Raw genomic sequence first — 26,492 nt, forward strand, 5'->3', positions numbered from 1 at the left:
TCATAATTAATGTAATAACAAAAGTAATCTTATATCTGCAACAAATAACAGCTAACATTTAAATAAGCTTTAAAATCTGCAAAATGTTTGACATTTGTTATCTCATTTGATACTCACAACAACCTTGTAAAAAAGATGTTAATAACATCCCCATTTTATAGGTGGTCAAGTTAAGGCAGACACAGGTGGAGTGATTTGGCCTAAGGGCACAATGATAATAAATGTATGAGATCTAAGATGATGTTTATATTCAGTTCTCTATGTACTGCCGCCTACATGTTCCAAAAGTATCTGTGACCCTAAAATTGAGTCTCCTGTTATACCAACTAAGCTGGCCAGGGGAATCAGTCTAAAATTAAACTTTCTAAAATTCCTTTAGCAAGCAATCAAACTGTGCATACTCTTTGATCCAGCAATACTACTACTAAGTCTGTATCCCAAAGAGATCATAAAAAGGGAAAAGTATTTACATGTACAAAAATATTTATAGCAGCTCTCTTTATAGTGGCAAAGAATTGGAATTTAAGTGTATGTCCATCAGTTAGGGAACAAGTAAATAAGTTATGGTTTATGAATGCAATGGAATATTATGGTGCTATAAGAAATGATGAATTGGCAGATTTCAGAAAAACTGAAAAGATTGCATGAGCTAATGCTGAGTGAAATGAACAATATATAGTAACATTGTACAGTGTTCAATTATGATTGATTTTATGCTCTTCTAAGCAATACAATGATCCAAAATAATTCCAAAAGACTTATGATGGAAAATGCTATCCCACATCCAGAAAAAGAACTCATAGAGTCTGAATGCAGATCACAGCATAATACTTTCAATTTATGTTTTTCATAGTATTTTTCCTTTTATTCCGTTTCTTCTTATACAATAAGACTAATATTAAATATATTTTACAAGATATATAGCCTATATCAAATTGGTTGCCATCTTAGGAAAGAGGGGAAAAAGAGAGAGAAAAAATTTGTATCTTAAAATTTTATTTTAAAAATAAATGTTAAAAATTGTCTTTAGAGGCAGCTAGGTGGTGCAGTGCATAGAGCATCAGCCTTGAAGTCAGGAGGACCTGAGTTCAAATATGACCTCAGACATTTAACACTTCCTAGCTGTGTGATCCTTGGTAAGTCACTTAACCTCAGCAAAAAAAAAAAAAAAAAAAAAAAATTACCTGTAACTGGAAAAAATAAAATGATATTTAAAAGGAGGGAGGAACTCTTTAGCATACAAAGATAGCATAATTAACAGAAAGGAAATAGAAGGCTTGGATTCAAATTACCCCTATCACTCTGTCACATAGAGTTAACTGCTCAGGACCTGGACATTATGGGACAGGATAAGATAGCCCCTGAGGTCCCTGACAGTCCTAGATGTTTATGATATCTTTTTAATCTCTCCCTCTGGGTCCACTCAACCTCATGGGTCTGCGTATTGTCTTTCAAATCCCTCTTCAAACATTTAGTAGCTATGTGATTCTGTTTGTCTTGGTTTTCTCAACTGTAAAATTATAGTAACTACCTCTCAGGATTGTTGTGAGAATCAAATAAGGTAATATTTATAAAGCAAATAGCACAATGCTAAGAGAGATGAATAGTTATCTCTCATATTAATAGTCTTATTAAAATGGGGGGTCCCAAGCTTTTTTCCCCTGTATTTTTCCTTGTCTGAAGCCTAGTTTCTCAATTATAAGACTGGCAGAAAATAGGACTAAATTTCTCCTAAGTGGTAGTCAGACTCTGGACACAAACACACACATCCAACCTTATAAGGAATCTAGGGTGAATTCCTACCCATTGTCTTCCATTCAAACAAGTTTGAGTGGAGGTAGATCCTTTATCTAGACTGCCCAAATCTGAGGGTGGTCTGGGTATGAAGACAATATCTTTACCCAAGAATAACATGATATTATTCCCAGGCTCTCTTTGGAATAAGTCCACTTCTCTTTATAAATTGTTAAATAATTGTTAAACCATCAAAATTGATTGTAACCTCCAAGAATACTCAACTTTCCAAAAGTATATAAGCTATGAGCTCACCATGATGATCTTTGATCCATGAGAGAGACAACCAAATGACTATTCATTTTATTGATAAAATACTATCAATATTAACAAAATGATTAATTACTCAGTAATCACATCTCTCAAACTTTATAAATGCCACAATGCCTAGCACATAAAAAGCTTTACATTTTTGTTGTCCAATCATTTCCATCATATCTAATCCTACATGACTTCATTTGAAATTTTTTTAAAAAGATACCTGAGTGGTCCACCATGTCCTTCTACAGATTATTTTATAGATAAAGAAACTAAGACAAACAGAATTTACTCAGAGTCATACAACTACTAAGTGTGAGCCTGAATTAGAACTTAGAAAATTCATCTTCCTAACTCAAGGCCTGGCACTCTATGCATATTCACTACCTGCCCTAAGCAGTTTGTATTATTATTAGAGTTACATCATGTATTATATTATATCATAAATTATTCCATATTATATCATATTATTTTATACTGATTATTATTCTATGGTTGCTGGTAAGGTTTACAATGATCTTCTAATGTTTTGTTCTTTTTACATCATTTCTAATTATATGGAAAGTCTCTACTCAGCTTTCAATATTTTTTGTATTCCTGATATTGGTTTTGCTGAATCATGCTGGTATAATTCCTATATTGAAGAATCCCAGTTAACCAATCCTTTCAGACACAGGAAAGCTCCTGTCTCAATGCAATGAATAATTTTGTTTGCAGACTTGATTCCCTACCCATTGGGGATAGAGAAGTACTTTGCTCTGAAAATGATTATCAATCTTTATAACTAAGCAGGACAGTTCAAAAGTAAATATCTCCAGAGTTAATTATAATTTTTACTCTTCATCCCATTTTTAAAAAATAAAAGACAAACAAAAATTTCAGCTAAGTCTCCTCAGATGTTTACTTTAAGAGCTTCTTACCTGCAGTGTATTTAAGTACTTTTAGCTTATGAATGACCCAAATGAAAAAATCTGGCATTCCTACAAACCCCAAGGATTAATGATCTTCTTTGGAAGAGAGGGGGTCTTAAACCAAAAACTGAATTAAACTAATCAGAAGCAGAGCTAAAATGGAGGAAAATGGAAAGAAAGTGCAACAAGTTTTCCTTACATAGTGCAAATTCCTCCAAAACAAACCTAGAAAATTCATCAGTCTGGTTCCTGATGGGAAGATCCAAGGAATAATCAGTGAGGTTATTTTTCTAGCCCAGGTTGGTGGAGGAAGACAGGTAGAGAAGTAGACATTGGGGGACAGGGCTGGCCAGAAGCATCACTGTGGTTATACACCAGGGTAAGAGGAGGTCCGAGACCAGGGCTTTGTGAAGGAAACATGTGACCACTGTCTGCTATGTCTCTTATTATCCAGTATTAGAGTGAACTGAGGAGGAGATGTGCACCCAAGGGCACTATGCCATGAGAAGGAGATCTTGTGGACCCTGCCCTGTTTACTGCTGAAAAATGAATAAATTTAGAACCAAGCAGCATTTCTATGGCTAAGACCAGAAAGGGAACAGGGTCTGAGGTCTCATTCACCTAAAGAAGAATAATCAGGACAGAAATATCAGATCAAAAGGATGCTTGAGGTTCTGTGACTCTGAAGCAGCACTTCTGCTCAAATGGCTGACGCCAGCAGTATTTTATCGTTGCTCAGACCATCAAAAGAAGGATAAAATTTTGTTCTGGACTAGATCATTTTTGAAACACCAAAACTTGCAGGTCCCTTCCCTGAAGTATCTCTGAGAGCATGAAATAAGACAGTTACACTCAGAACTTCAAGAAAGCAGCAACAGGACCAGCCTATGCCTTCCTTCCAGAAGTATGCAGAACCTGGCCCTAACATCAGCTTTCAAGTCAGGAAATGAATTGGAAGAATGAACTAATAATAATAATGATGGTGATAATGATAATAACAATTGAGCAGAATGCTTAAGACACAACCGAGAAAAAAAAGAATGACTCCAAAGCATCTACAAGAACAGCCTCAAAGGAAAACACAGCTTGGGCACAAATTCAACTAGAATTCCTAGAAAAGATAAAACAGGAGATTAAAAAAAAAACTTTAAAATGTTTGTTTCTCTCTTTTTAAATCAAAATATAGAGGAAAAAATCAAAAAAGAAATGACTTATAGAAATAAGTGAATTACTGATTTGCCACAAGAGAAAACTGAAAGTGTTCTCAAGGCAGATAGGCAGCAATCAGAGAATAGTTAAGTCTGTTCTGAGGAAAGAGTCCCTCTTCCACATAACCCCAAAGAAATGCTGCATTTTGATAGTTTTAATGTTTGCAAAGCTTTTTACACATAATAATCTAGTATAAACATTTTTGTCTTCTCATTCTTTAAAAAATGCTTTGCATGATTTCATCATCCTTTCTTGAGATATCAGGATGGCTCAGGGCAGAAAGTGCCAGGCTTGAAGTCAGGAAGACCTGAGTTCAAATGTAACCTCAGAGTCCCTGTATTTAGAATTATATCATGGAACCATAGCTACAGAGAGGAAAGGGACATTAAAGATTATTTAGCCCAATTCTTTCATTAACAGATGAGGAAACTGAGATCCCAAAGGGTTTAGGGTCTTGCCCAATTTCACATAGGTTATAAATAGAGTCAGAAGGTAAGCCAAGTTCCTCTAACTACAAATATAATGTTCTTTCCACTGTATCTCCATGTTCATATTCCTATAAATGGAATGAAAGTACCCTGAGAGCAAGGACTATCTAAATTTTGATTTTGTGTCCCTAGCACCTACCATAGTGCTCTTTATCTATTAGGAGCTTAATAAATAATGAATTAGAGAAAATTGCATTAAACCTGTTACGTCTAATTGTCTTCAGCTGGACAGTCTCTTAGTTGTGAAGAGAGACATCAGAGAGAAGAATTCTGGGGAAAGAATGTAGTGTTCAGTTCTTCAATTCTATCTATAAATATATAGATAAACACAACCAAAAATAAATAAAAAGGGGAAGACTAAAGAAATAGGGTAACTAAAAATCCTGATAAAAGGACATTTGCTCAGATGATGAAGAGGAAAGAACAAATAAATTAACAAGCATCAGGGATATCTGGTAATCCTTCACATGACAAAAAACACAATTTTAATTGTTGAATAATGCTAGTCCTGTCTGACCCTTTGTGACCCAGTTTGGGGTTTTCTTGGCAAAAATAATGAAGTGGTTTGCCATTTCCTTCTCCAATTCATTTCACAGATGAGGAAACTGAGTCAAGCAAGGTTAAGTGACTTGTCCAGAATCACACAGCTAGCAAGTATCTGGTCAGATTTGGACTCAAGAAAATGAGTCTTCTTCACATCAGGCTAGGCACAAAACCCACCATGTCATAGGCTAAAAGATCTATAGACAAAAAGGATCCTATAAGTAATTTACCAGAAACAAACAAAAAAATTATATTAAGTGAAGATACAATAAATAAAGTTAAATTAACATAAAACACATTAAATTAGACAATAAATACTTTAAAAGAAAGAAAGAAAGAAAGAATTAGTGTCTGTAAATAAAGATTTGCTACTGGTATCTGTAAAGGGAAATACTCAGTTTACAAAAGAAACAGAACAAAACTAATAGTTAAAAGTCAGTATGAAAAAGTGATGTAGAAAGAAACATGAATAAAGAAATGGAATCAATTGGAAATAACCTTCTCAGACCTGAAGGCCAGTCAATAGGATCAGCAGAAAAATCTATCAAAATAAGATCAAAGAATGACTCAACTGGAAAAAGACTTGAAAACTTTGTAAAGTTTTCAAAGATGACAAAAATAGAAAACAAAGTTTAGGGAGATCTAAAGCTCATCTTTTTATCTGAAACAGAAGAAAAAGAAAAAACCTAGCCATTCTTTTCCCAAAACTGTTCAAGAAATTTTCTCAGAAATGAGGTCAAAAGAGACTCCAACAGTTCAATGAACCACTCAAGACGACCATAAAGAGAAACATGAATTTCAACTCAAGTAGCACCTTTGATCTTAAATTCCTTGTATAAATGCAGGCACATCACTTCTTCTCTTTCTATTTGCTTATCTGTAAAATGAGGGGTTTGAACTAAATAATCTCTAATATATATGATTCAAAATTTCATAAAGAGATGATGTTAAAAGCAAAAAACATCATTTATTGAGTTTATTATTCAGAATTACTTAACCATTATGAGAAAAATTTTAAAGCTGGGAATATAATTTAAAGGATATTCATATATCCTTTAAATATATTAAATATATATATATATATATATGGGGTTTGAACTAAATAATTTCTCAATATATGATTCAAAATTTCATTAAAATAATGTTAAAAGATAAAAAAAATCATTTATTGGGTTTATTATTTAGGATTACTTAACCATTATGAGAAAAATTTTAAAGCTGGGAATGTAATTTGAAAAGATTATATATATATATATATATATATATATATATATAAAACCATTTAAGGATGTGTGTATGTATATAGTCATTTTCTTTCTCTAGCTCATTTTACAGATGAGGAGTATATGAGACCAGATTTGAAACTGAGGAAGATCAGTGATTTTTATCTCCCAGCCCTTCACTCTATCCACTCTGCTATCTAGCTACTATAGTCTAAAAGATCTATAGAATAAAAGATACTTCAAATAAGTTACCAGAAACAAAAAGTTAACAAAGTAGTCTCTCCTCAAAGTCTTTGTCAAAGAAATACTAGGAATGGTGCACAAAAATATTTCTAATTTTTAAAAATTCTCTTCAATATTTCTAAGTATTTCAATAACAACAACAACAAAATCTGGCTAGAATATTTGATATGACAGCATGTATAGCACTTTGCCAACCTTATAGTGATAAATAAATAAATAAATATAAATAAATAAATAGTAATAATAATAATAATAATTACTATAGACTAATAGATCCAAGCACAAAACTCCAGGTAATTATAAAGAGGCTACAATAGTCACATATCAATGGTAAACTCAGATAGAACTCAGAATAACTAAATCAATAGAAAGATATTTGTTATCAATATCAATGAGTTCTTGGGAAACAAAAAGGAGGCAAAAGATAATTACTATGGTCAAGAAGTTCCCAAACTAATAATAAGGATTGTGGTTTGATACTTCGATAAATTTATGCTTTTGCTGTGAATATAGTCATCAGTACAGATTACAAATCATCCATGATTTCTCTCCCTTGTAACTTAAATCTGTTTCTTTCTATCCAGAGGTTCATCCAATGTGGTTGAGGTCTTTTCTAGATTTTTTGCTATTGTTTGAATAACAGTGAAAGATTAGGCAATTTGTTAGTTATCCCCCATACTCATTAAATGAAAATCCCATTTCCTTTTCTACTTGTATGTTTTCCTAATAATAACCTTTGCAACAACTTCTCCTGAATAGTTTTCCATTAGTAATATGCTGTAGATTTCTCAAACCCACTTAGTATCCCAATTGCAACTTAGATTCTTCAGAAATAAATGCTGATGAACAAGTTCTATTGGCCACCAATTAAACTGTTCACCAAGGCCTAAACAAATATTTATCAATTTGCTTTTTTCCTGTACATATGGTTAATTTCAATTCTTTTCTTTCTTTTTTTTTTTTTGAGAAATCAGGGTTACATGACTTCCCAGGGTCACATTGTAAAACACATATGTAGATATATATTCAGTATTCAATAATTCAATATATATTATATATTTTATATAAATGGGAGACAATTTATTGGAAGAGTTTTAAGAAGATATTTCCCTCTACAGATTCAATTTTTTACAATCAAATAAAATGATAACAAATAAGAAACAAATATATATTAAAAGATTTATTACAATAAAGTAAGATTTATATCAGGAATACAATGATAGTTTAATATTAGGCAAAAAAGTATGGGGGAATCATATTTTGTGCATCTTTCAGTAAGTTATATAATCATAAAGATGTAGTTGCTTCTTTTTATAATGTTTTTAATGTGAATTCATATTCCACTTTATCAAAAATATGCATGTATCAGTATAATCATATCTTAAATTTGTTTTTATTGTTAATATGAATTATCATGTTGTTTTTCTAATATTGAGCCATATTCTGTTCCATATTTGTTAACATATTAATTCTTGTTTGTATAATATTCATAGAGATTGAAAATAAACAATCAGATAAATATGAGACCACAAAGAGAAAAGAGTATCATGAACACGCAGGGAAGAGAATCTCCAGAAGAAAAAGGTGGGAAGATGGGCAGTTCTGTCAAATGCCCCAGAAAGGTCAAGAAGAATGAAAACTTTAAAAAAGAGTCATTAAATTTAGAAATAATGAGGTCACTGGTGATCTGAGAGAAAAATAGTTTCAATAAAACGATGAGAACAAAAGCTAGATTACAAGAGACTGAGAAATGAGTGGGATGTGAGAAAGCAGAAGCAACAAGCATCAACAGCTTTTTTTCTAGTAAGTTGATTTAAAAAAAAGTAAAGCTATAGCATGCTAGTTTGAGAAGAAAGTAGGGCATGTTTACATTTTTAATCTTTGACCCAAATAATACAACTTTCTCTAAAATGTATGTGTTTAGTCAAATAAGAGTTAAGTGATGATTTGTTAATGAAGGGGGACATCAGTACATATTTGAAACAATTGAGGAGCCAGTGATTAAAAGTAATAGTAAAGAGAATGGGCCTCATATACCTAGGGAGGAGCCCCATGCACGGCTTGAAGAAAGATAGAATAGAAATCTCTACTCTATTTCCCCATATCCTCCCCACCTTTTTCCAAAGGAAACTTCCATTCCTGCCATGAAAGAAAGCAGGAAATTGGGGCACTCCATTATTCTCGGAGAAAAGAATACCAGAAGTATATCTATCTAACTTGCTTTAAATATTGTTCATATAGGATTGAGTTCCATTTAACTTCTGATTTCTTTGATATTTGGGTAGGAAGGAGAACCGCAAGCTTTATAGCTATGACTTGGCTCCTTTTCTGCCTGATACTATTCCAGAATGAATACACATAGCAAATGTCCCAATCAGTAGCAAAACAAATAAAAGTTATACATAAGAGACTATACACAAGACAATACAGGGTGAAGTAGCTCTCCCATTAGAAACCAGATTACAGTTCAAATAAGAAATTATCCTTAATCTCATCCAAAGGGAAATTCCTCAAAGTCTCTAGAGTAGCAAACCATGAATAAGGACATGGAGACCACAAGCACCTCTCCTATCTTCCCAGAGCCTTTTCCTTTAGCAACTTGGAATGGAATCAGTCTCTTCCATCTTCTCTCTTGAAGATGGAAATCAAATTGAAACTCCAAGAAAACTCTCACTTGGAGAATCCTCAAAGAGGGATTAGAAAAGGCTGGGAGCCCTCTTAATTCTCTCCAACTTTGTCTCATCTTTCACATAGATCAGGGCATTCATTTCTATCCATAAGAAAAGAGTCCCATACTTATGGGTTTGGGGACAAGGGTTACAAAAAACTGAAAATTAGGAAAAGGGCATGATAATACTTAAGGGACAACTTCCAAGGAACAGGAACATTTGATAATTCTATCAAATATTTTTAAAATTTTAAAAAAGAAGTATTACTGGAAAAGGAGGTTGAGTGGTCATGTGATGAGAGTGAAGCAAGAGGCTTTGTGCTCTATTAGCATCTACAAAATTTCAAGAGATCTAAAAGAAGTCTTTCGGGATATTGGCTGAACTTTCTGGAAAGAATATATGGAGAACATGAACAAAAATTATAAAGAATTAGAAGATGTGAGGGGGTTTCAATTAGAAAGAATGTCCACTAAAGTATAAACATATATCTATACACATACATATGTGTGTATGTATGTATAGATATGTATGTATATATACACATACAACATATATATTCACCATTTCCACCTTTCTAAAAGTACCTTTTGTATCTTTTTTTTCTCTTGTCTTGTAGAATGCTTCAAACACTGTAAATACTTAACATAATTTGTCAAATTAAATTCAGTTCAAGTGATGTCTCAGTTTTTCCAGTCAAATCACCAGTCTCCATTTTACTCTACCTCAGTTTTCCTAAAAGGTCATAACATCTAAGACCTCACCATCCTCTGCCTGCAAAATACCATATTCTGGGGAAATAACTTGTCTACTTTTCCACAAATTCACCTAGATCCTTGAATCTCCTCTTTCTTTATCCTGAGAGCAAACGTGTTTTCCCAGCTTACTACCTCCCGTCTAGTTTCATGTGCCCAGGATCCATTCCTATTCTAGGATTTTGTGGTCCTATGCTATCAGTCTTGATGAATAGTGAATCATTTCAAAAAATCACTATTATTTATGTTTAAATCACCTAATACATACTTTTATTGTTTCTGACCTGATAATTCTCAACTTTGGATAGCCTCCAATCCCTATCCACTTTTTTCCCTTTTTTTCTCTTTTTTTATTAATATTTTTTATTTTATAATTATAAAATTTTTGACAGTACATATACATGGGTAATTTTTTACAACATTATCCCTTGCACTCACTTCTGTTCCGATTTTTCCCTTCTTTGCCTCCACCCCTTCCCCAAGATGGCAGGCAGTCTTATATATGTTAGATATGTTATAGTATATCCTAGATACACTATATATGTGCAGAACCAAATTTCTTATTGCACAGGAAGAATTGGATTCGGAAGGTAAAAATAACCTGGGAAGAAAAATAAAAATACAAACAGTTTACACTCATTTCCCAGTGTTCCTTCTCTGGGTGTAGCTGATTCTGTCCATCACTGATCAATTGGAACTGAATTAGCTCTTCTCTTTGTTGAAGATATCCACTTCCATCAGAATACATCCTCATACAGTATTGTTGTTGAAGTGTATAATGATCTCCTGGTTCTGCTTGTTTCACTCAGCATCAGTTGATGTAAGTCTCTCCAAACCTCTCTGTATTCATCCTGTTGGTCATTTCTTATAGCACAATAATATACCATAACCTTCATATACCATAATTTACCCAACCATTCTCCAATTGATGGATATCCGTTCATTTTCCAGTTTCTAGCCACTACAAAAAGGGCTGCTACAAACATTTTGGCACATACAGGCCCCTTTCCCTTCTTTAGTATTTCTTTGGAATATAAGCCCAGTAGTAGCATGCAATTTTCCCTTTTATTTCTGATCATTACTTGAGGGCTGCTAAAGGACACCTGTATAATATGCTATTGAATCTAACTATGCCCTCATTACTGCATAGGAATCCTTAAATTCATTTCTGATGGACTTCCCAATAAATTCTCCAAACTCCTAATCTTTATCCACCCTTTCTTAACAAACCCTGTTCCAGAAGAGTGAAGCTCTCAGACATGAACTCTCTCATTTCTTCTCACAGAATAAAATATTTTTCTTTCTCCACTCATTCTTTTCTTCTTCCCCCAGAATGAAAAGGGAAGACTTCTTCATTGTCCAGATCTATTCCACCTATACTCTTGCTTTCATTCTTCCCCATTTCTTCTATTACCTTGCAACTTTCTTTCATCTTCATTTTTTTATGTCAAATCTTTTTTTTTATCATTTTTTACTTCTTCACCATATATGGATCGCTCAACAATCCACTATAGTATGGCTTTCATCCCTACTTCACCTGCTAAACAAATATATATGAATTCAACAATAACCTTTGAAAGGACCTAGCCTTTTATCAGCCCTGAACATAAAAATAATTCTAAAGCATCTCCGTTTTGATGCACTTCTCCTTTGCCTTCCATGACTGTGTACTCTCCCAAGGTCTGCTCCTTTTCTGACTCTTCACTAATTTTTCTTTCCATCTTATAACAAACAGCAGCCTCATTGTGAATATTCATTAGGGTTCTATCTATGACTCCCTCTTGTTCTCTTCCCCTTCCTTTCAATGTTAAACTTCTAGAAAGAGTCATTCATGGTCTCATCTATTACTTGATTACAACATTCACCTTACACAAATAACAAACAAGTCTATATCTCCAGTTCCAACATCTGCCTTCAGCTATATTGCCACATCACCTACATGGCCTTCTTACACATCATTCAACATAGGCAAAATGGAACTCAAAGTTCTCAGGGGAAAAAAAAAACAAAAATAAAAAAACCAAATCCACAACTTGTCCATTCTCCTTATTTTTATATTGCTATTAATAGCATCATTATGTTCTTGAGTCACTCAAGTTCATTCAAAGACTAGGACTCAAATCATATTTCAACTTCCCTCTCCCTCACCTCCCACAGTCAATTAGTTGGCAAACTGTTCATTCTGTCTTCTCAGAATGTCTCATCTGTTCCTTTCTTCCTACTTCTCACTGTCACCCTCTTACTTCAGACTTTCACCTTTTGCCTGTACTATTTTTAATACCAATGAGCTATCTGAGCTACCTGATTCTAGCCCTTTTCCAATTAATCTGACACCGAGTTAGCAAAAAGAAAAAAAATCTGACTACACTTGCCTCAAAATACCTATCACATCCATGCTCAGAGCTTGAAGTCGGGAAACAACTTGGTTCTGATCCCACCCACTGCCGGCCCACTGTGGAATCCTTGAGCAAGCAGCATAACCCCCAAAGTTTTATTTGTAAAATAAGAGTAATCATTAATGGGGACTTTTATTTAATGCTACATCAAAACTGATTATTTTTCCCCCAGATTTTTTCCACTATAAAAAATATATTTTCTTTGGGACAAGTTTTTTAAAACCACCATTTAGTTTTTCAAAACTGAAAATTTTAGGATAACTATGACCAAGAATCAGTGGACAAAGTCTTCACTTAGACGCAGAGGCATATGGAGCTTTTGCATTCCTGTCCCCCTCACCCCAATCCATACCCAAATTGAAGTGAGGCTGGAAAAAAAAGTCCCCAATGGAATATTAATATAACAAGATAAAGTTGAAGTTCCTTAGTCCTACATTCAAAGCTGGCTTCAACCCTCTTTCCCAGATTTCTCCACCATATTTCCTTTCATGCATATCCATATTCTAGCTAAAATGAACTAATTCTATTTCAGATCTCTTCCTGGAATCTCCCATCTCTCCCCATTCGCTTTCAGGGATAGCAATAACTTAAAGACCATGTAGTGTATCCCCTTCATTTTAAGAATAAGGAAACTGAGGCAATCTCTCCCCACTCCTCACTATTAAATGGCTTGCCCTAGGGTGATACAAATAGAAAATGATGGAACACAAATTCAAACCCAGATTTTCTGTCTCTGAATCTTGTGATATTTCAAACCATACCACTTTTTTCTGGAAAAATCCTTCTCTTCCTTCATCCGCCATTCTTCCAGAAATCTTCCCTGATCCCTACCTACGCTGTTCACCTGACCTAAAAGATTCCTAGAGGCTCTTCACACCCTTCTGTTTATCTTCTCTCTGTTAATTCCTCATCATATTTTAACATGAAATCATAGATTCAGAATTGGAAGGAACTTGGGAAATCATCTTGTCCTTTTTATTCTCCTCATTTTATTAATGAGAAGACGGACGCAAAGTTTACATGACTTGTCCAGGGTCACACAGTTTCTGAGGTGAAGTTTGAACCAGTCTTCCAGACGGCAGTGGGCATTCCCCTACAGGACTACACGTTCTTGAGGAGACGGCTTTTTCACTGTCTTTTTCACCTTTCTAAGCTCGGTGCTTCGCACACCGCAGGCAGTCAAAAGTTTGTTGAATTAAACTAGGAGAGAAGCCATCTCTAGCGTTCAGAGTTGCTGCAACAGCAGCAGCAGCAAAGTAGCAGCGGCCTGTTAAGTCCACATGTGGCAGGGCCGGTAGAGGGGCGGGGGGCAGGGGGGGATGTTTGGAGTGGGAGGGTTTACATCACAGCGAAGTTCCCGGATGGTCGTAGCCTCCGAGCTCAGAGAGCTTTTCCTGCCCGCCTGGGAGAAGTTTCCCAGAGAAAAATGCCCCGTGCGCTGCAGCTGCTGGGGAACAAGCGGGAGCCGCCGCCTGCAGCTGCGACCGCCGCCCTCAATCCGAAGGGGAACCGACGGGGAGGGTTCTAGGAGCGGAGCACGCCAGGGTAAGAGCGCGTTTTCCTTCTTTGCCCTGGCTTATCTTCTCTCTCCCCTCACCCCCCACTTCCAGAACCGGACTCCAGCTCCAGGAGGTTGGGCGAGGTGGGGGGCTGGGGTGGGGGATTGGATGAATATTTGTGTGCGCCTGTCAACCAGGGAGGTTTGGGGAGGCTGGCTGAGCTCTTGCAGCCTGGAGGTTACTTGAGTGCAACATCTGGTTAGAAGACCCTCTCTCGGGTCAACAAGACACATCTGCAGAAGTGAATGCCCGGTTCCTTCCCTCGGGCTGGGAGGGGGGATTTGGAAACGCTGCTTTGGGGATCCGGGTGAGTGGGGGAGAAGGACATGGTGACGTGGGAGGTAAGGAGAAAAGAAGAAGAAAAAAGATGTCGAAATATCCCTTATTTGCTTCAAGAGTGGGTTCCGTTGTATAACATCAGTCCCCTCCCAGGCCCTACTCTCCCAGATGTGTTCGCAGCAATTTCATCCAGCTTTCACAAAGTGGCTAACTTTTTCCTTTGGCTCTCGGCTAGGCGCTTTCTCCAGAGCCTCGCCTTCTTGGTTCCTCCCCTCTCGCCAGAATGGGGCGATCCGGGGCTCGAAGGACAAGAAAGAGGTGTTTAGAGATCTTAGGGGAAAGGTGGCTGTGATGCTGCCCTTGCACCCTGGGACAAAGCGAGCTGACAGCCCCTCCGCGGCTCCGCCTGACTTTCAGGGACAATCTGGCGAGATTGCAAAAATCCAGTGCTCAGCTGCTCTGGGCAGAGGCATAACAAGTCCTGAACTAATTTACACACTACCTGCGCCAAAGCAGGGGGGGAAGCTAAAAGAGACTTGTAGAGCATCCCCATCACCGATTTTATTTTTAAGTAATAAAGCAACTATTTTCTATTGTGTAATCCACTAACATTTCACCTTTCTCAGTGCCTTCCTTAAATTGGACTCCTGCCTCCAAACATTCCCTCTTTGCATCTGCTGGTATCCTCGTTTGCATGTGTGTGTGTGTGTGTGTGTGTGTGTGTGTGTGTGTGTGTGTGCATATGGTCCGTGACCTTAGAATCACTGCCAATTCTCACCAGACTTCTCTGCAAAAATTTGTTTCTCCAGGTTCTTACTCTTTCTTTTGCCCTTTTCTATTTTATTTAAAAAAAAAAAAGATGAAGAGTATGAAAATTTAAAGAAAGTTGCCTGTGCTCTCACTAGGAAAAGGAAATAAGCTGACCAAGTCAGGAATTCTGCCAGGTGGTCCAAATGCAGAACTGGCACTAGACTTGGAAACTTCTTAGCTTAACAAAGGGTGGGTCTGTTTGAAGGCAAGCCCTGGACAACTGGTATTGGTCAAAGCCAAGCTAGATCTGGGCACCCCTCTTGTTTCATTTTTGTCTCTCTTAGTCTTAAATGAAAGAGAAAGAGGGAAATAATGGGTAACTATAGGAGTTAACAGCAACGAAGACCTGTGTTCAAATCCTGCTTCTGGGATTTATTAGCTCAGATTATTGGATTATGGGCAGATCTCTTAATCTTTCTGAGCCTCAGTCTTCTTATTTATAAAATGGAGATAATAGTTTCAGTTATTATGAAGTTCAATATCTGAACTTCATAATGTATGTAAAAATATGATGTGGCTGAAATAGCAACTAATAGGATGTTAAAAGTGTGAAGGATGTTATTATAGAAGTTCTAAAATGACATTCCCAGGCTAATATTGACGTCTGTTTCAATTGAGAATCATTTTTAAAAACTTTAAAGTCACATCATTTTGTGGTAATTGCCCCTTATTGTCCACATTCTAGCCATTGAATTCCTTGGCTCCAGAATCCTTCTGGGTTCCACATAAACCTCTCCTCCATGCCCCCCTCCCATTGTTGACACTGTGGATCTGAATTGAACTTAATTTCTGAATAGTATTAATATGAGTGCTGAACAAGCTAGTCATTCCTGAGACACCAACGCCATCTAATCACTTGCTATAGAATATTTTAAGAGAGTATGGACAGTTTTCCTGTGTCAGTTACTTTTTCTTTGCCAGTTTCCCATTCCAAACACTATTTCAGTACAACAGAATAACTTCATTTTAAATTGTTGGCATTCTTGTCTACAAAATATATGTTTCAAACATCAGTAAATTGAGCCCAAGAAAGTTTTTACTGAAATGTATTTGCAAATGGCTCTGTAAGGTTTGCTCCTCCTGGATGCTGTGACTTGTCATAGTGGAGGGGCTTGCAAAGCTGTGGTGTTTAGGGTTATCAGATGGTCATAGTGGAGAATTATAACCCAAGACAGATAGGTCATAATGGAAAACTCTGATAAAGGTGAACCATTAGAGAAGGAGATGACGAACATTTCAGTATCTTTGCCCAAAAAACTCCTATGGACCATATTTAAATGCTAAAAAATATGACATCAGAAGATAAGCCTCTTGAGGTAGAAAGGCCTGGCTTGCTAGCAGCTCAGGCTCATGAAAGAGCTGGACATGAATGAACAACAAATGTGGAGTTTTGGAAGAGAAAGGAGCCTAAGATCTAATATTAAGAATAGATATTCTATTAAAATATAATGAGATAGATCTTTTCCTGAGGCTAAAGTCCTTTCCTGCTAGTAAGGTAGGCTCTTAGGCAAGTCCATAAGCTCTTTTGGATAAGCCCATTAGGATACCATTTAATACATTGTACTTAAACTTAAGAACAAGAAACAAATAATAGCCAGGAGAAGAAAATAAGAGAAACTGGTTTGTACTTAACATTTTTCATTTAAAATCATCAGCTCATAGTGCTCTAGACACAGAGAGAATTGCTATTCAATAGTGAGTATGTCCATGTCACTTGCTGCCTTTCATATTCCAGGATGATATTGCTGACCAAGATTTAGTATGTGGCTAGGGGGGAAAAATAAACCTAACAGCCTCTGTGCTAATTCTTCTACATTCCACACAGGTAAAATGCCTTCTGAGTTGTGGGAGCTGCAAATGCTGCTTGCCCATTCAGCTGAATCTGTCCCTGTCCAAGATTCTGCCCCCTTGGAATCTTGATTTGCTTGAAGTCTTTCCTCCACTTAACTTTAATTCAACAAACATTCATTTAGTAAATAATAGATATAAAATCCAGTATTGGGGCTGGAGGTTCAAAGACAAAAATAAATACTTTCTGTCCTCAAGAAGCTTACATTTCACTAGAATAATATGTTTATATCAATAAATTCACACAATATGCTTTAAGGAAAGAAAACAGACTAACAAATGAGATAATAATAGAGCCAGAGTTTTAAGTCTTTAGTAAACATCTGTTATAATGAACTGTTTTACTTTACAGAAGAGAAAGAAAAGAAAGGCCTCAGAAATTAAATGATTTGCCCAAATTCATTTATGTAAAGTTATTTTCAGTCATTTCTGACTCCTTGTGACCCCATTTGGGGTTTTCCTGGCAGAGATACTGGAGCGGTTTTCCATTTTCTTCTACAGCTTATTTTACAGTTGAGAGGCAAACAGGGTTAAGTGACTTGCCCAGAGTCACACAATTAGTATATCTGAGATAAGATCTGAACTCAAAAAAATGAGTCTCTCTGACTCTACGCCCAGAATAGAGGCCTTTCCTGTCCACTCTGTCCACAGCATCACCAAGATTCTTTCCCAATATCCAGGATAACAGGACATAAATTTGAGCTCATATGTCATGATAAGTACATCACTTTTTCCACTGTAGCGTTTCCCATTGGAACTGGCAGCTGAACCTTGAAGAAAAGTAAAGATTCTAAGTGGCAAAAGTGAAGAGGAAATGTATTCCAGGTATAGGGTTCAGCCAGATGGGAGATGGGGAGACAAATTTTGAGAACCACAAGTAGACAATATTGCTGGAATAAGAGTGTGTGAAAGGGAGTAATAAGTCTAGAAAAGTAAATTTGAGCTAATTCATGAAGGATTGTGAGTGCCAGGGTGAAGAGTCTATATTTTATCCTAGAAGCAACAGGCTGCTGTTAAAAATTCCTAAATGGAAGGCAGGTAGGTGGCACAGTGCACAAAGCATCAACCCTGGGAGACATAAGGACCTGAATTCAAATCTGATCTTGAAATTTGCTACCTGTGGCACCCTAGGCAAATCACTTAGCCCTAATTATCTTATCAAAAACATCCTAAATGGAGATATGGTGCTTTAGTAAGATTATTTTGGCAGTAGTTTGAAAGATATGATTTCAGATGGAAGCAGGGAGACCAATGAGGAGGTTATTGCAAATATTTCTTCCAGGCAAGAGATAATAAGGACCTGACTTTTTTGAGGGAAGATACTGGAGGTGATGTGAGAAATACTGTGGAAATAAAACTGATAAGACTTGGAAAAATGATTGCATAGGGATTGGGGGAAGAGATGAATGAGAGGGAAGAGATGACTCCAAGATTGGGAACCAGGATGATAGGAATGATGGTAATACCCATAACAGAAACAGGAAGTTGGAGGAGGGACAGGTTTAAAGGGAAAGATAATGAATTTTGTTTTGGATGTGTTAATTCTGAGATGCCTTTGTGATAACAGGTGGAAATTATTACTAAACTGTTAATAAGAATTGGAAAGGATCTTAGAAGTCTTCTTATTTTATGGATGAGAAAGTGGTCTAGAAAGCCAGTGTCCAACAGACAGTTGGTGATACAGCCCAGGATCTCAGGAGAGATATAAGGGTTGGCTCTATAAATTTGGAAGTTAATCTAGTTCACCTAATTCCTAATTGCTGTGCAACTGGACAATCTCTCTGCTACTAAATCCCCAAAGTATACAATTTTGCTACTCTTGCTTTTCTTGGCATGGCGATCAACCTGAGTTCTCAAAGGCTAACCCAGTAGAATATAAGCACTAACTAACTGGCCCTATTAAGATCAAAAGACTTTGAAATCTAGTCTAGTCTAGATTGCATCTCTGTCCTCTGAAAGGTATCTGAATTACATTTAGAGAGGATTATTACCAAGGTGGTGACAAAGGGAACTTTTCAGTCACAAGAAAATCTTAAGCCATTCTATTGAGTTATAGAGGAGTTAAAATCTGTTTCTATGAATAAAAACAGTTCATTGCTTATTGAGGTATTTCAGCAAAATATATATAGCTACATTTCAGGGTGCTACCTTGTTTATGTCCTTGTGAGCCATTCTAACCCAAACCTATGTATATGAATCAGGTTAAAATAGAGATCAAGAGCGGCCATGATATCATTTATTCATTCATTGGTTCATTTATTACACATCTACTACAAGTAAGTCACATAAAAATAAATAGGGGAAAAAGGATGTGGGGAAAGGGAAGTGATGAGTGAGAGGGAAGAATCAAGGATGACTCCTTGGTTATGACTTAGTAATGGCCTTAACAAAAATATGAAAGTTGATGCCCAAAGGGCTATAAAACTGTGCATACCCTTTAATCCAGCAGTGTCATTAATGGGTATATATCCCAAAGAAATAATAAAATAGAGAAAAGGATCCACTTGTGCAAAATTGTTTGTATCATTTCTTTGTTTGGTGGCAAAGAATTGCAAAATGAATAGCCCATCAATTGAGGAAAAGTTATAGTATATGAATGTTATGGATTATTGTCCTATAAGAAATTAAGACCAAACTGATTTTAGGCTTTTCTAGCCTAGAAAGACTTAAATTAATTGGGGCAGATAGATGGTACAGTGGATAGAGCATCGGTCTTGGAGTCACGAAGACCTGAGTTCAAATCCAGCCTTAGACACTAAATGCATGACTCTGGGCAAGTCACTTAACCCCAATTTCCTGGCCAAAACAAAAACAAAAACAAAAAACAAGACTTATTTGATACTGAGTAAAAAAAAAAAAAAGACTTATTGATACTGAGTAAAGTGAGCAGAACTAGGAGAATATTGTAAAAGGTAATAGCAAAATTGTGTGATGATCAAATATGATGGATTTAGCTGTTCTCAGCAATTCAATAATCCTCAGCAATTCCAATAAGTTTTGCATGAAAAATGCCATCCATATTCACAGAGAGAGAGAGATCTATGGTGCCTGAATGCGAATCATTTTGTTTTCACCTTTTTTCTCTTTTTTTTTTCTCTCATAATTTTCCCCTAATATGAGTCATATGGAAATATGTTAAAAAAAAAAAAAGAATGTAAATGTACAACTTACAAAATAAAATTTAAAATGAAAAAAAGAAATGTTAAAGTTGGAGGGGGAATAAATTAAGGGGGGTAAAGATGTGGGGGTGGGAGAGAATACATGCCCTCAAGAAACTTGCAGGCTAGTAGGGAAGGTAAGACATGTTCAAGAGATCATGGAGACATACTAATATAATGAAATGAGTGTTGGAGTTACCTAACTTCAAATCCTGACTTCATCTTGAATATGTGTGGCATTGGATAAAGTATTGATTTTCTCTTGACTTCATTCTCTTTATCTATAAAATGAGGAGGTTGAATTAAAATATGTATGACATCCTTTTCTGCTTTAAATACTATGATGTTAGAATAACTATATTTGCTACAAGGTAGAATGTTGTAATTGCCAGAAAGGAGGGAGAGAGAGAGAGAGAGAGAGAGAGAGAGAGAGAGAGAGAGAGAGAGAGAGAGAGAGAGAGAGAGAGAATGAGAGAATCCTACAGGTTCCTGTGTCACTTCTATAGTTTAATATATAGGTTTAAAACAAAACAAAGAAGTTGTTCCAAAAGTCTTAGAACAGTATAAATAAATATTAAAATGTCCTATTTTCTCTTGTTTCATTCACAATTACCAATGCCTCCTTTAATTAAATTTAATCATCAATCAATCAACTTTTAATAGCATTATATAGTCCTTTAAAGTTTATAAGGTACTTTACATACATTCCTTTATTTAACTTTCACAGCAATTTGTGAGGTAGTTGTTATAATTATCCCAATTTTACAGTTGAGGAAACTGATAGATGCTATAAGTGACTAACAACTACCAAGTATCTGAGGCTGAATTCAAACTCTGACCACCATGATTCCCAATACAATACTTTATTCACTATGCTAATATGTATTCAGCACTTGTTCTATATACAAAACTTTGCACCTCCTCATTCTTCCATATCAAGATGTTAAAACAAACAAACCAAAAAAAAACTAACATATTGATTTCATAGCATCTATTTGTTGCTATGGATAGATTGATGGACTTTGAATCAGGAGATCCTGAGTTCAAATGCACTTCAGGTGCCATAGACATAAGCAGCAAGAGAGGCGATGAGCACTTAGAACACTAACTTTTCTGACAACTATATATCTTTTAAGAATGATAAGATTGGGAATGTTGTAACTTGTAAATGTCTGTAAGGATAAATGACAGGTAGATGCAGCAATTGGGAAACTGGGAGCCAAACTCTAGCACAGCCAATGGTATCCTGTAAGACAAACATCTCATCCTAATAGCTAATTTTGGTGAAGTGAAAGAAAGCATAATGGGAAGAAAGAAAGAAATTAAGGCAGAGAATATCCACTTACCTGGAATCTAGGCAACTGGAAGTTTTAATGTTCTCCCATTAGCATATGGTGATATCAGCCAATTGCTATTTATGACATATATACCGGATGCCTCAGAATTTCCTGCTTCTTCTAGAGCAGCAGTTAACCACATGTTGGCAATCAGTTCACCAAATGTGAATGGCAGCCAGTGGACTAAATAATGTTAGATAGATGTGGGTACTTTTATCACAGATGCTGGTATAACGTACTGCTATATAAATGTGTTATAAAAGGTGCTGTATAAATTTATTTCCTTTCATTCTCCATTCTCTTTTCCATGTAAGTTGAAGCCAAAAAAGGCAGTTGATGTTTCTATCTTCTTGTAAGATGATGTATCAAATGAGATAACAGAGGAGACATTTTCTATATAAATGTTAGTAATTATTGTGATAATGCATTTTGTATATAAATATTAGCAGTCATTATCATCATCACTGGTGTAAGTAGAGACTGAACAAAGTAGTAACATGATATGGCCAGGTACATTTTCCCTCTGTCACCTCAAGACTGAGGGTTAAGGGATTTTGATAAGCTTTCATGGAGCCATACTGGTACTTTGGAATGTACACCTGGGTTTCAAATAGGCCCTTTAGGAGATTCACTGAAGTCAAATGCAATAGACTAATACTCATCATTTTAAAAAGAAATGTAGCTAAAAAGAGGAAAAAATATAAAATTTTAAAAAATAATTATATTTTATAGAGAATATACTAATAAGGACAAGCTGCTATGAGATAATGCAAATAAGACATTTTAATAATATGTTGAATAAAGATCACTACTAATTTCTTTTTTACTTCTTTGATAATTATCTTTTGGAGATACATCAGTTTCTTCTGCTGATTAATTTTCTTCTTATATGTTCAATTGTACTTGTAACATTTAATTAAATCATTCAAGGTTTTCTCCTTGCTCACTAGTCCAACCTTATTTTTCACTGCTTTTAATGTCCTTTGTTCCAGTCAAACTGGCTGTTCATCCATCACTGAATACCCCTTTGTGCTTTTCTGACTTTCTTAATACCATCCCTTTTGCCTTAATGCCCTTTTATATCCCCATCTTTCAAAATCCTACCTATGTTTCAAGGCTTAGTCCAAGTGTCATTTTCTCCATATGGACTTGCATTTTTTTTTCTACCAGATCAAAATAATCTCTAATTTTCCAGAACTATCAAAGGAGGCATTGTAGTTTAATGAGAGCTTAGTATGTGAAGTGGATTTAAATTGTGCCTCTGATAGCTACTAGCCATACAACCTTAGACAAGATAATAGAAGCTGGACTTTGTGATACATTCATGCTTCTATTTTGTTGATGTTATTATTAATATAAATTGAGGCAGCTAAGAGGAACAATGGATAGAATGCTAGGAAAGATGTGAATTCAAATATATCCTCAGATACTTCCTATCTGTATGAACCTAGGCAAGTCACTTAAATTCTGTTTACTTCATTTCATTTGTAAAGTGGGGATGATAATAGCACTTGCCTCCCAAGAGGAACAAATGAGAAAATAACACATAATAAATACTATACAAATGTTGGCTATTATAATTGATGTAATTATTCATATAAATTGAGGAATCTAGGTGGCAAACTGAACAGAGCACTAGACCTGGAGTCAGGATGCTTAAAGCCAGCCTCACAGACTGTGTGAACCTGGGCAAATTAGGTATCTGTCTCTGTCAAAGGAAAATAATAATAGCACTTACTTTCTAGGGGTTATGGTGATGATCAAATAAGGTAATATTTGCAAAATACTTAACACAGAGCATAGTCCATAATAAGTGTTATATTAATGCTTATTCCTTTCTTTTCCCCATTTCCCCTTCCCAAATAAACCAAAAAAGCAATTGATTTTTCTGTCTTCTTGTAAAATGATTTATCAAGTGAGATAATGAATGTGACATATACTTTTTTTCTTGAATAAGATTTTCCCAATTACATATAAAAGCAATTTCTAATATTAAATTTTTTAAATTTTGAGTTCCAAATTCTATCCCTTCCTCTGTCTTCTCTCCCCTAAGAAAGTAAGCAATTTGATACGGTTATACATGTGTAATCATGAAAAAACAGTATAGTGACACATATTTTTAAATAGTAATTATTATGACATTTTCTATACAAACATTAATAATAATAATCATCACCATCGTAGAAATGCATAAAAATGAACAAGCAGTATCCAGATGTACAGATAAACTTGAAATGAGCCTTAGTATAAGTAAGAGAATAGCCAGTGATAACATTCACAGATGTGAATAGTAAGAACTAATGGCAATATTCACCCTAAGGTATGGGAGGGCCACATGAGGCATCCTTTCTAAATAGGCATTTGTTATCAGTAGTTTATTTCAGTAGCAATAAGGATAAGAACACAGAAAGTAAAAAAAAAAAAAAAAAAAAAACTTCTTTAAACAGCCATAGTTTAAATGTTCAGAAAGGTTGAGTTTGTTATGGAGGCTAAAAATAACATTTGGTGTTTGCATTCACGTCAGTTATAAATGTTTAAGAAGGCGCAGTCTATTTTATTTTGTTGTATCTTGCATCTAGTAAAGCATCCAGTATGCAGTAGACACTTGTAAATTATTTGATTAATTGATTTTTTTTGATTAACTGTGAATCTTCCTCAAGACTCTGTGCTAGACCTCCTTTTCTTTTCTTTCTTGCTCCACTTTCTCTATGATCTCATCTCCTTTAATTGCCATCTGTATGCACGACTCACAAATTTTATCCAGTATCCAGTGTCCAGATCCAGTTTCTCCCTCAAGTTTCAATAATTACCTAGTAGACATTTTAAATTGGATGTCTTAGAGACATCTCAACTCAGCATCTCCAAAACAGGCTTCATTCCCTTTCCTCTCATGTCCCTGTCTCTGTCAAAGGCATCTCTAAATTGTAACTTCAGCATGAACCTGCAATCCTTATTCTTCCTCATCCCATGTATTGAATCAGTTGCCAAATCTTCCATTTCTCCCTCTCCAACAGCTCTATTGTATCCAAGCCCTTCTTGTCCGTCACACAGATATTGCGTCTGATCAGGGCCATTATCACCTATCACCTAGATTATTACCACGCCTCTAATTTGGCATCCCTGGCTCAAATCTCTTCCCTTACTAAGTCATTCACCATATTACTACAAAAGCATTTTTCCTTAAGCACAGATATAACTCCCATATATGATCAACTTTAGCAACTCTCTGTGTGCAAATTAAATTAAATAGAAATGATTAAATATAAATTTAATTAAAATAATTGTTTAATTATAATTAAAAATAAATTTCCCTGTTTCACTTTTAAAGCTAATCCCAACCTTATCTTAACCTATCTTTCTAGCCTCATTGGTACATCATGTCTTCCCGGGCACTCTGATCTGTCCAAAGTAGTCTTCTCTCTGCTTCTTACAGACATTACTCTAACACTCATTTTCTTGTCATTGCTTTAGCCATCCCCTATGGCATGAATGTGTTTCTTCCCTATCTCTGCCTCACAGAGTCCCTCTTTTCCTCCTAGAAGTAGTTTAAGTACCACCTTTTACATAAACCCTTTTCTGGACCCTTTAACTACTGTACCTCCTTCTCAGACTACCTTTTTTTATTTCACTACTTCCTCCTTTGCATTTATCTCTTTTATGTTTGTTCTGCATGTATGTATGTGTATATATGCATATGTATAAGTATCTATAAATATATATGTAATACAAATATTTTATATATACATGTATATTTATGTACACACAGATACATACACATATACTTGTTTTCCCTTTTTAATTATAAATTTCTTATGAGTAGGGGTTTATTCATTCATTCATTTAGTTACTTAATTTTGTTTGTTCATTGTATTTCTAAATCCTGTTCTGGCACTGAGTTCCTCTTTAGCACATACTTATTGATTAATTAGGAATAGTGTTTGATATTAAATCTATGTCTTTACATTCTTTTCAAAAAGGCTGTAAGACAAAGTTGAATTGGCATAAAACCCATGATCTGACCCTTAATAGCTTTGGGATTATAGCACAATGCTCTTGACCTCTCTGAACCTTAGTTGAGGCCATCTGTAAAATGGGAATGCTGTTTGCATTACCCAGCTGGAAGAATTTTGAGGAAAATGCTTTGTGAAATATGAATACTATAGAAATGAGAGTTGTCATTGACTTTTCAGAATAGAAGCTCTTTCTCTGTTTTTTGGGGTTTGTGTGTGTGTGTGTGTGTGTGTGTGTGTGTGTGTGTGTGTGTGTGTGTGTCTGTGTACTAGACATTATTTTTTGATGGAAGGGAATTCATAGTTTGTCAGTGTGCAGGAATGGTGGCTAGGTCATAGGGAAACGAAAAATGAAGACTCTACACCTGCTTCACCAGTGATGCCCTTTAGGATTTATGTTACTAAGTCTCTGGCAATGGGTTCACCTTCTTAGCTGTGTCTAATAATGCCAAAATAACCAGTCAGTTCAGTGAGTTCACTCAAGCAACTGGTGCCAGACAAGGCACAAAAGAAACCCAGTCAGTTGTTTGGCACACCCCATAAGTCAAACAACCAGCTGGTTGAAGATTTCACTTTTCAAGCAGTTGCTAAAGTGTTTGTTCCCCTAGCCCTAATTCTGTGATTTGCCAAATAATTTTTGCTTGAGTCTCAGAAGCTGATAGTTACTAAGCAGTTAGGCACATGAGAAGGGAAAGATAAAAGTATCAATTTCCTGGAATGATGCTCTCCTGAAAGTGTTTCACCTGTCATAAAAAAAGGAGGAGGGGAAGGAAACATTCTCCATGTGTTGGATCCTTTGGTCCTGAAAACCCTGGAGAAGGAACAGATAAATGTGGGGGAAGTGATGACAAAAGAGAAGTTGAGGACCAACAGCATTTAAAAATCAACCATAAACCTTTGAAGAAGAAAGAGGAAGAGAAGGAGAAGGACAAATAGGAGAAGAAGGAGGAGGAAGAGGAGGAAGAGGAAAAGAAGAGACACCTTGACAAAAACAGGAGCCTTGAC

The 26,492-nt window shown here is 35.6% G+C and overlaps 1 protein-coding gene across 3 annotated transcripts in view; it reads left to right on the forward strand.

The window, feature by feature from the left end:
- The first annotated feature begins 13,858 nt into the window (after positions 1-13,858).
- WIPF1 (WAS/WASL interacting protein family member 1) overlaps positions 13,859-26,492 on the forward strand; it is a 158,959-nt gene continuing 146,325 nt past the window's right edge. For 2 of the 3 annotated variants that reach the window (XM_074303063.1, XM_074303064.1), the window contains exon 1: positions 13,867-14,031. The gene's annotated coding sequence lies outside the window, so the exon portion shown is untranslated. Of the gene's footprint in view, positions 14,032-26,492 lie in introns of all 3 variants that reach the window. The other variant, XM_074303057.1, reaches the window with a different exon arrangement.

Source organism: Sminthopsis crassicaudata, chromosome 3 (assembly GCF_048593235.1).
Source record: "Sminthopsis crassicaudata isolate SCR6 chromosome 3, ASM4859323v1, whole genome shotgun sequence".
Taxonomy (NCBI): domain Eukaryota; kingdom Metazoa; phylum Chordata; class Mammalia; order Dasyuromorphia; family Dasyuridae; genus Sminthopsis; species Sminthopsis crassicaudata.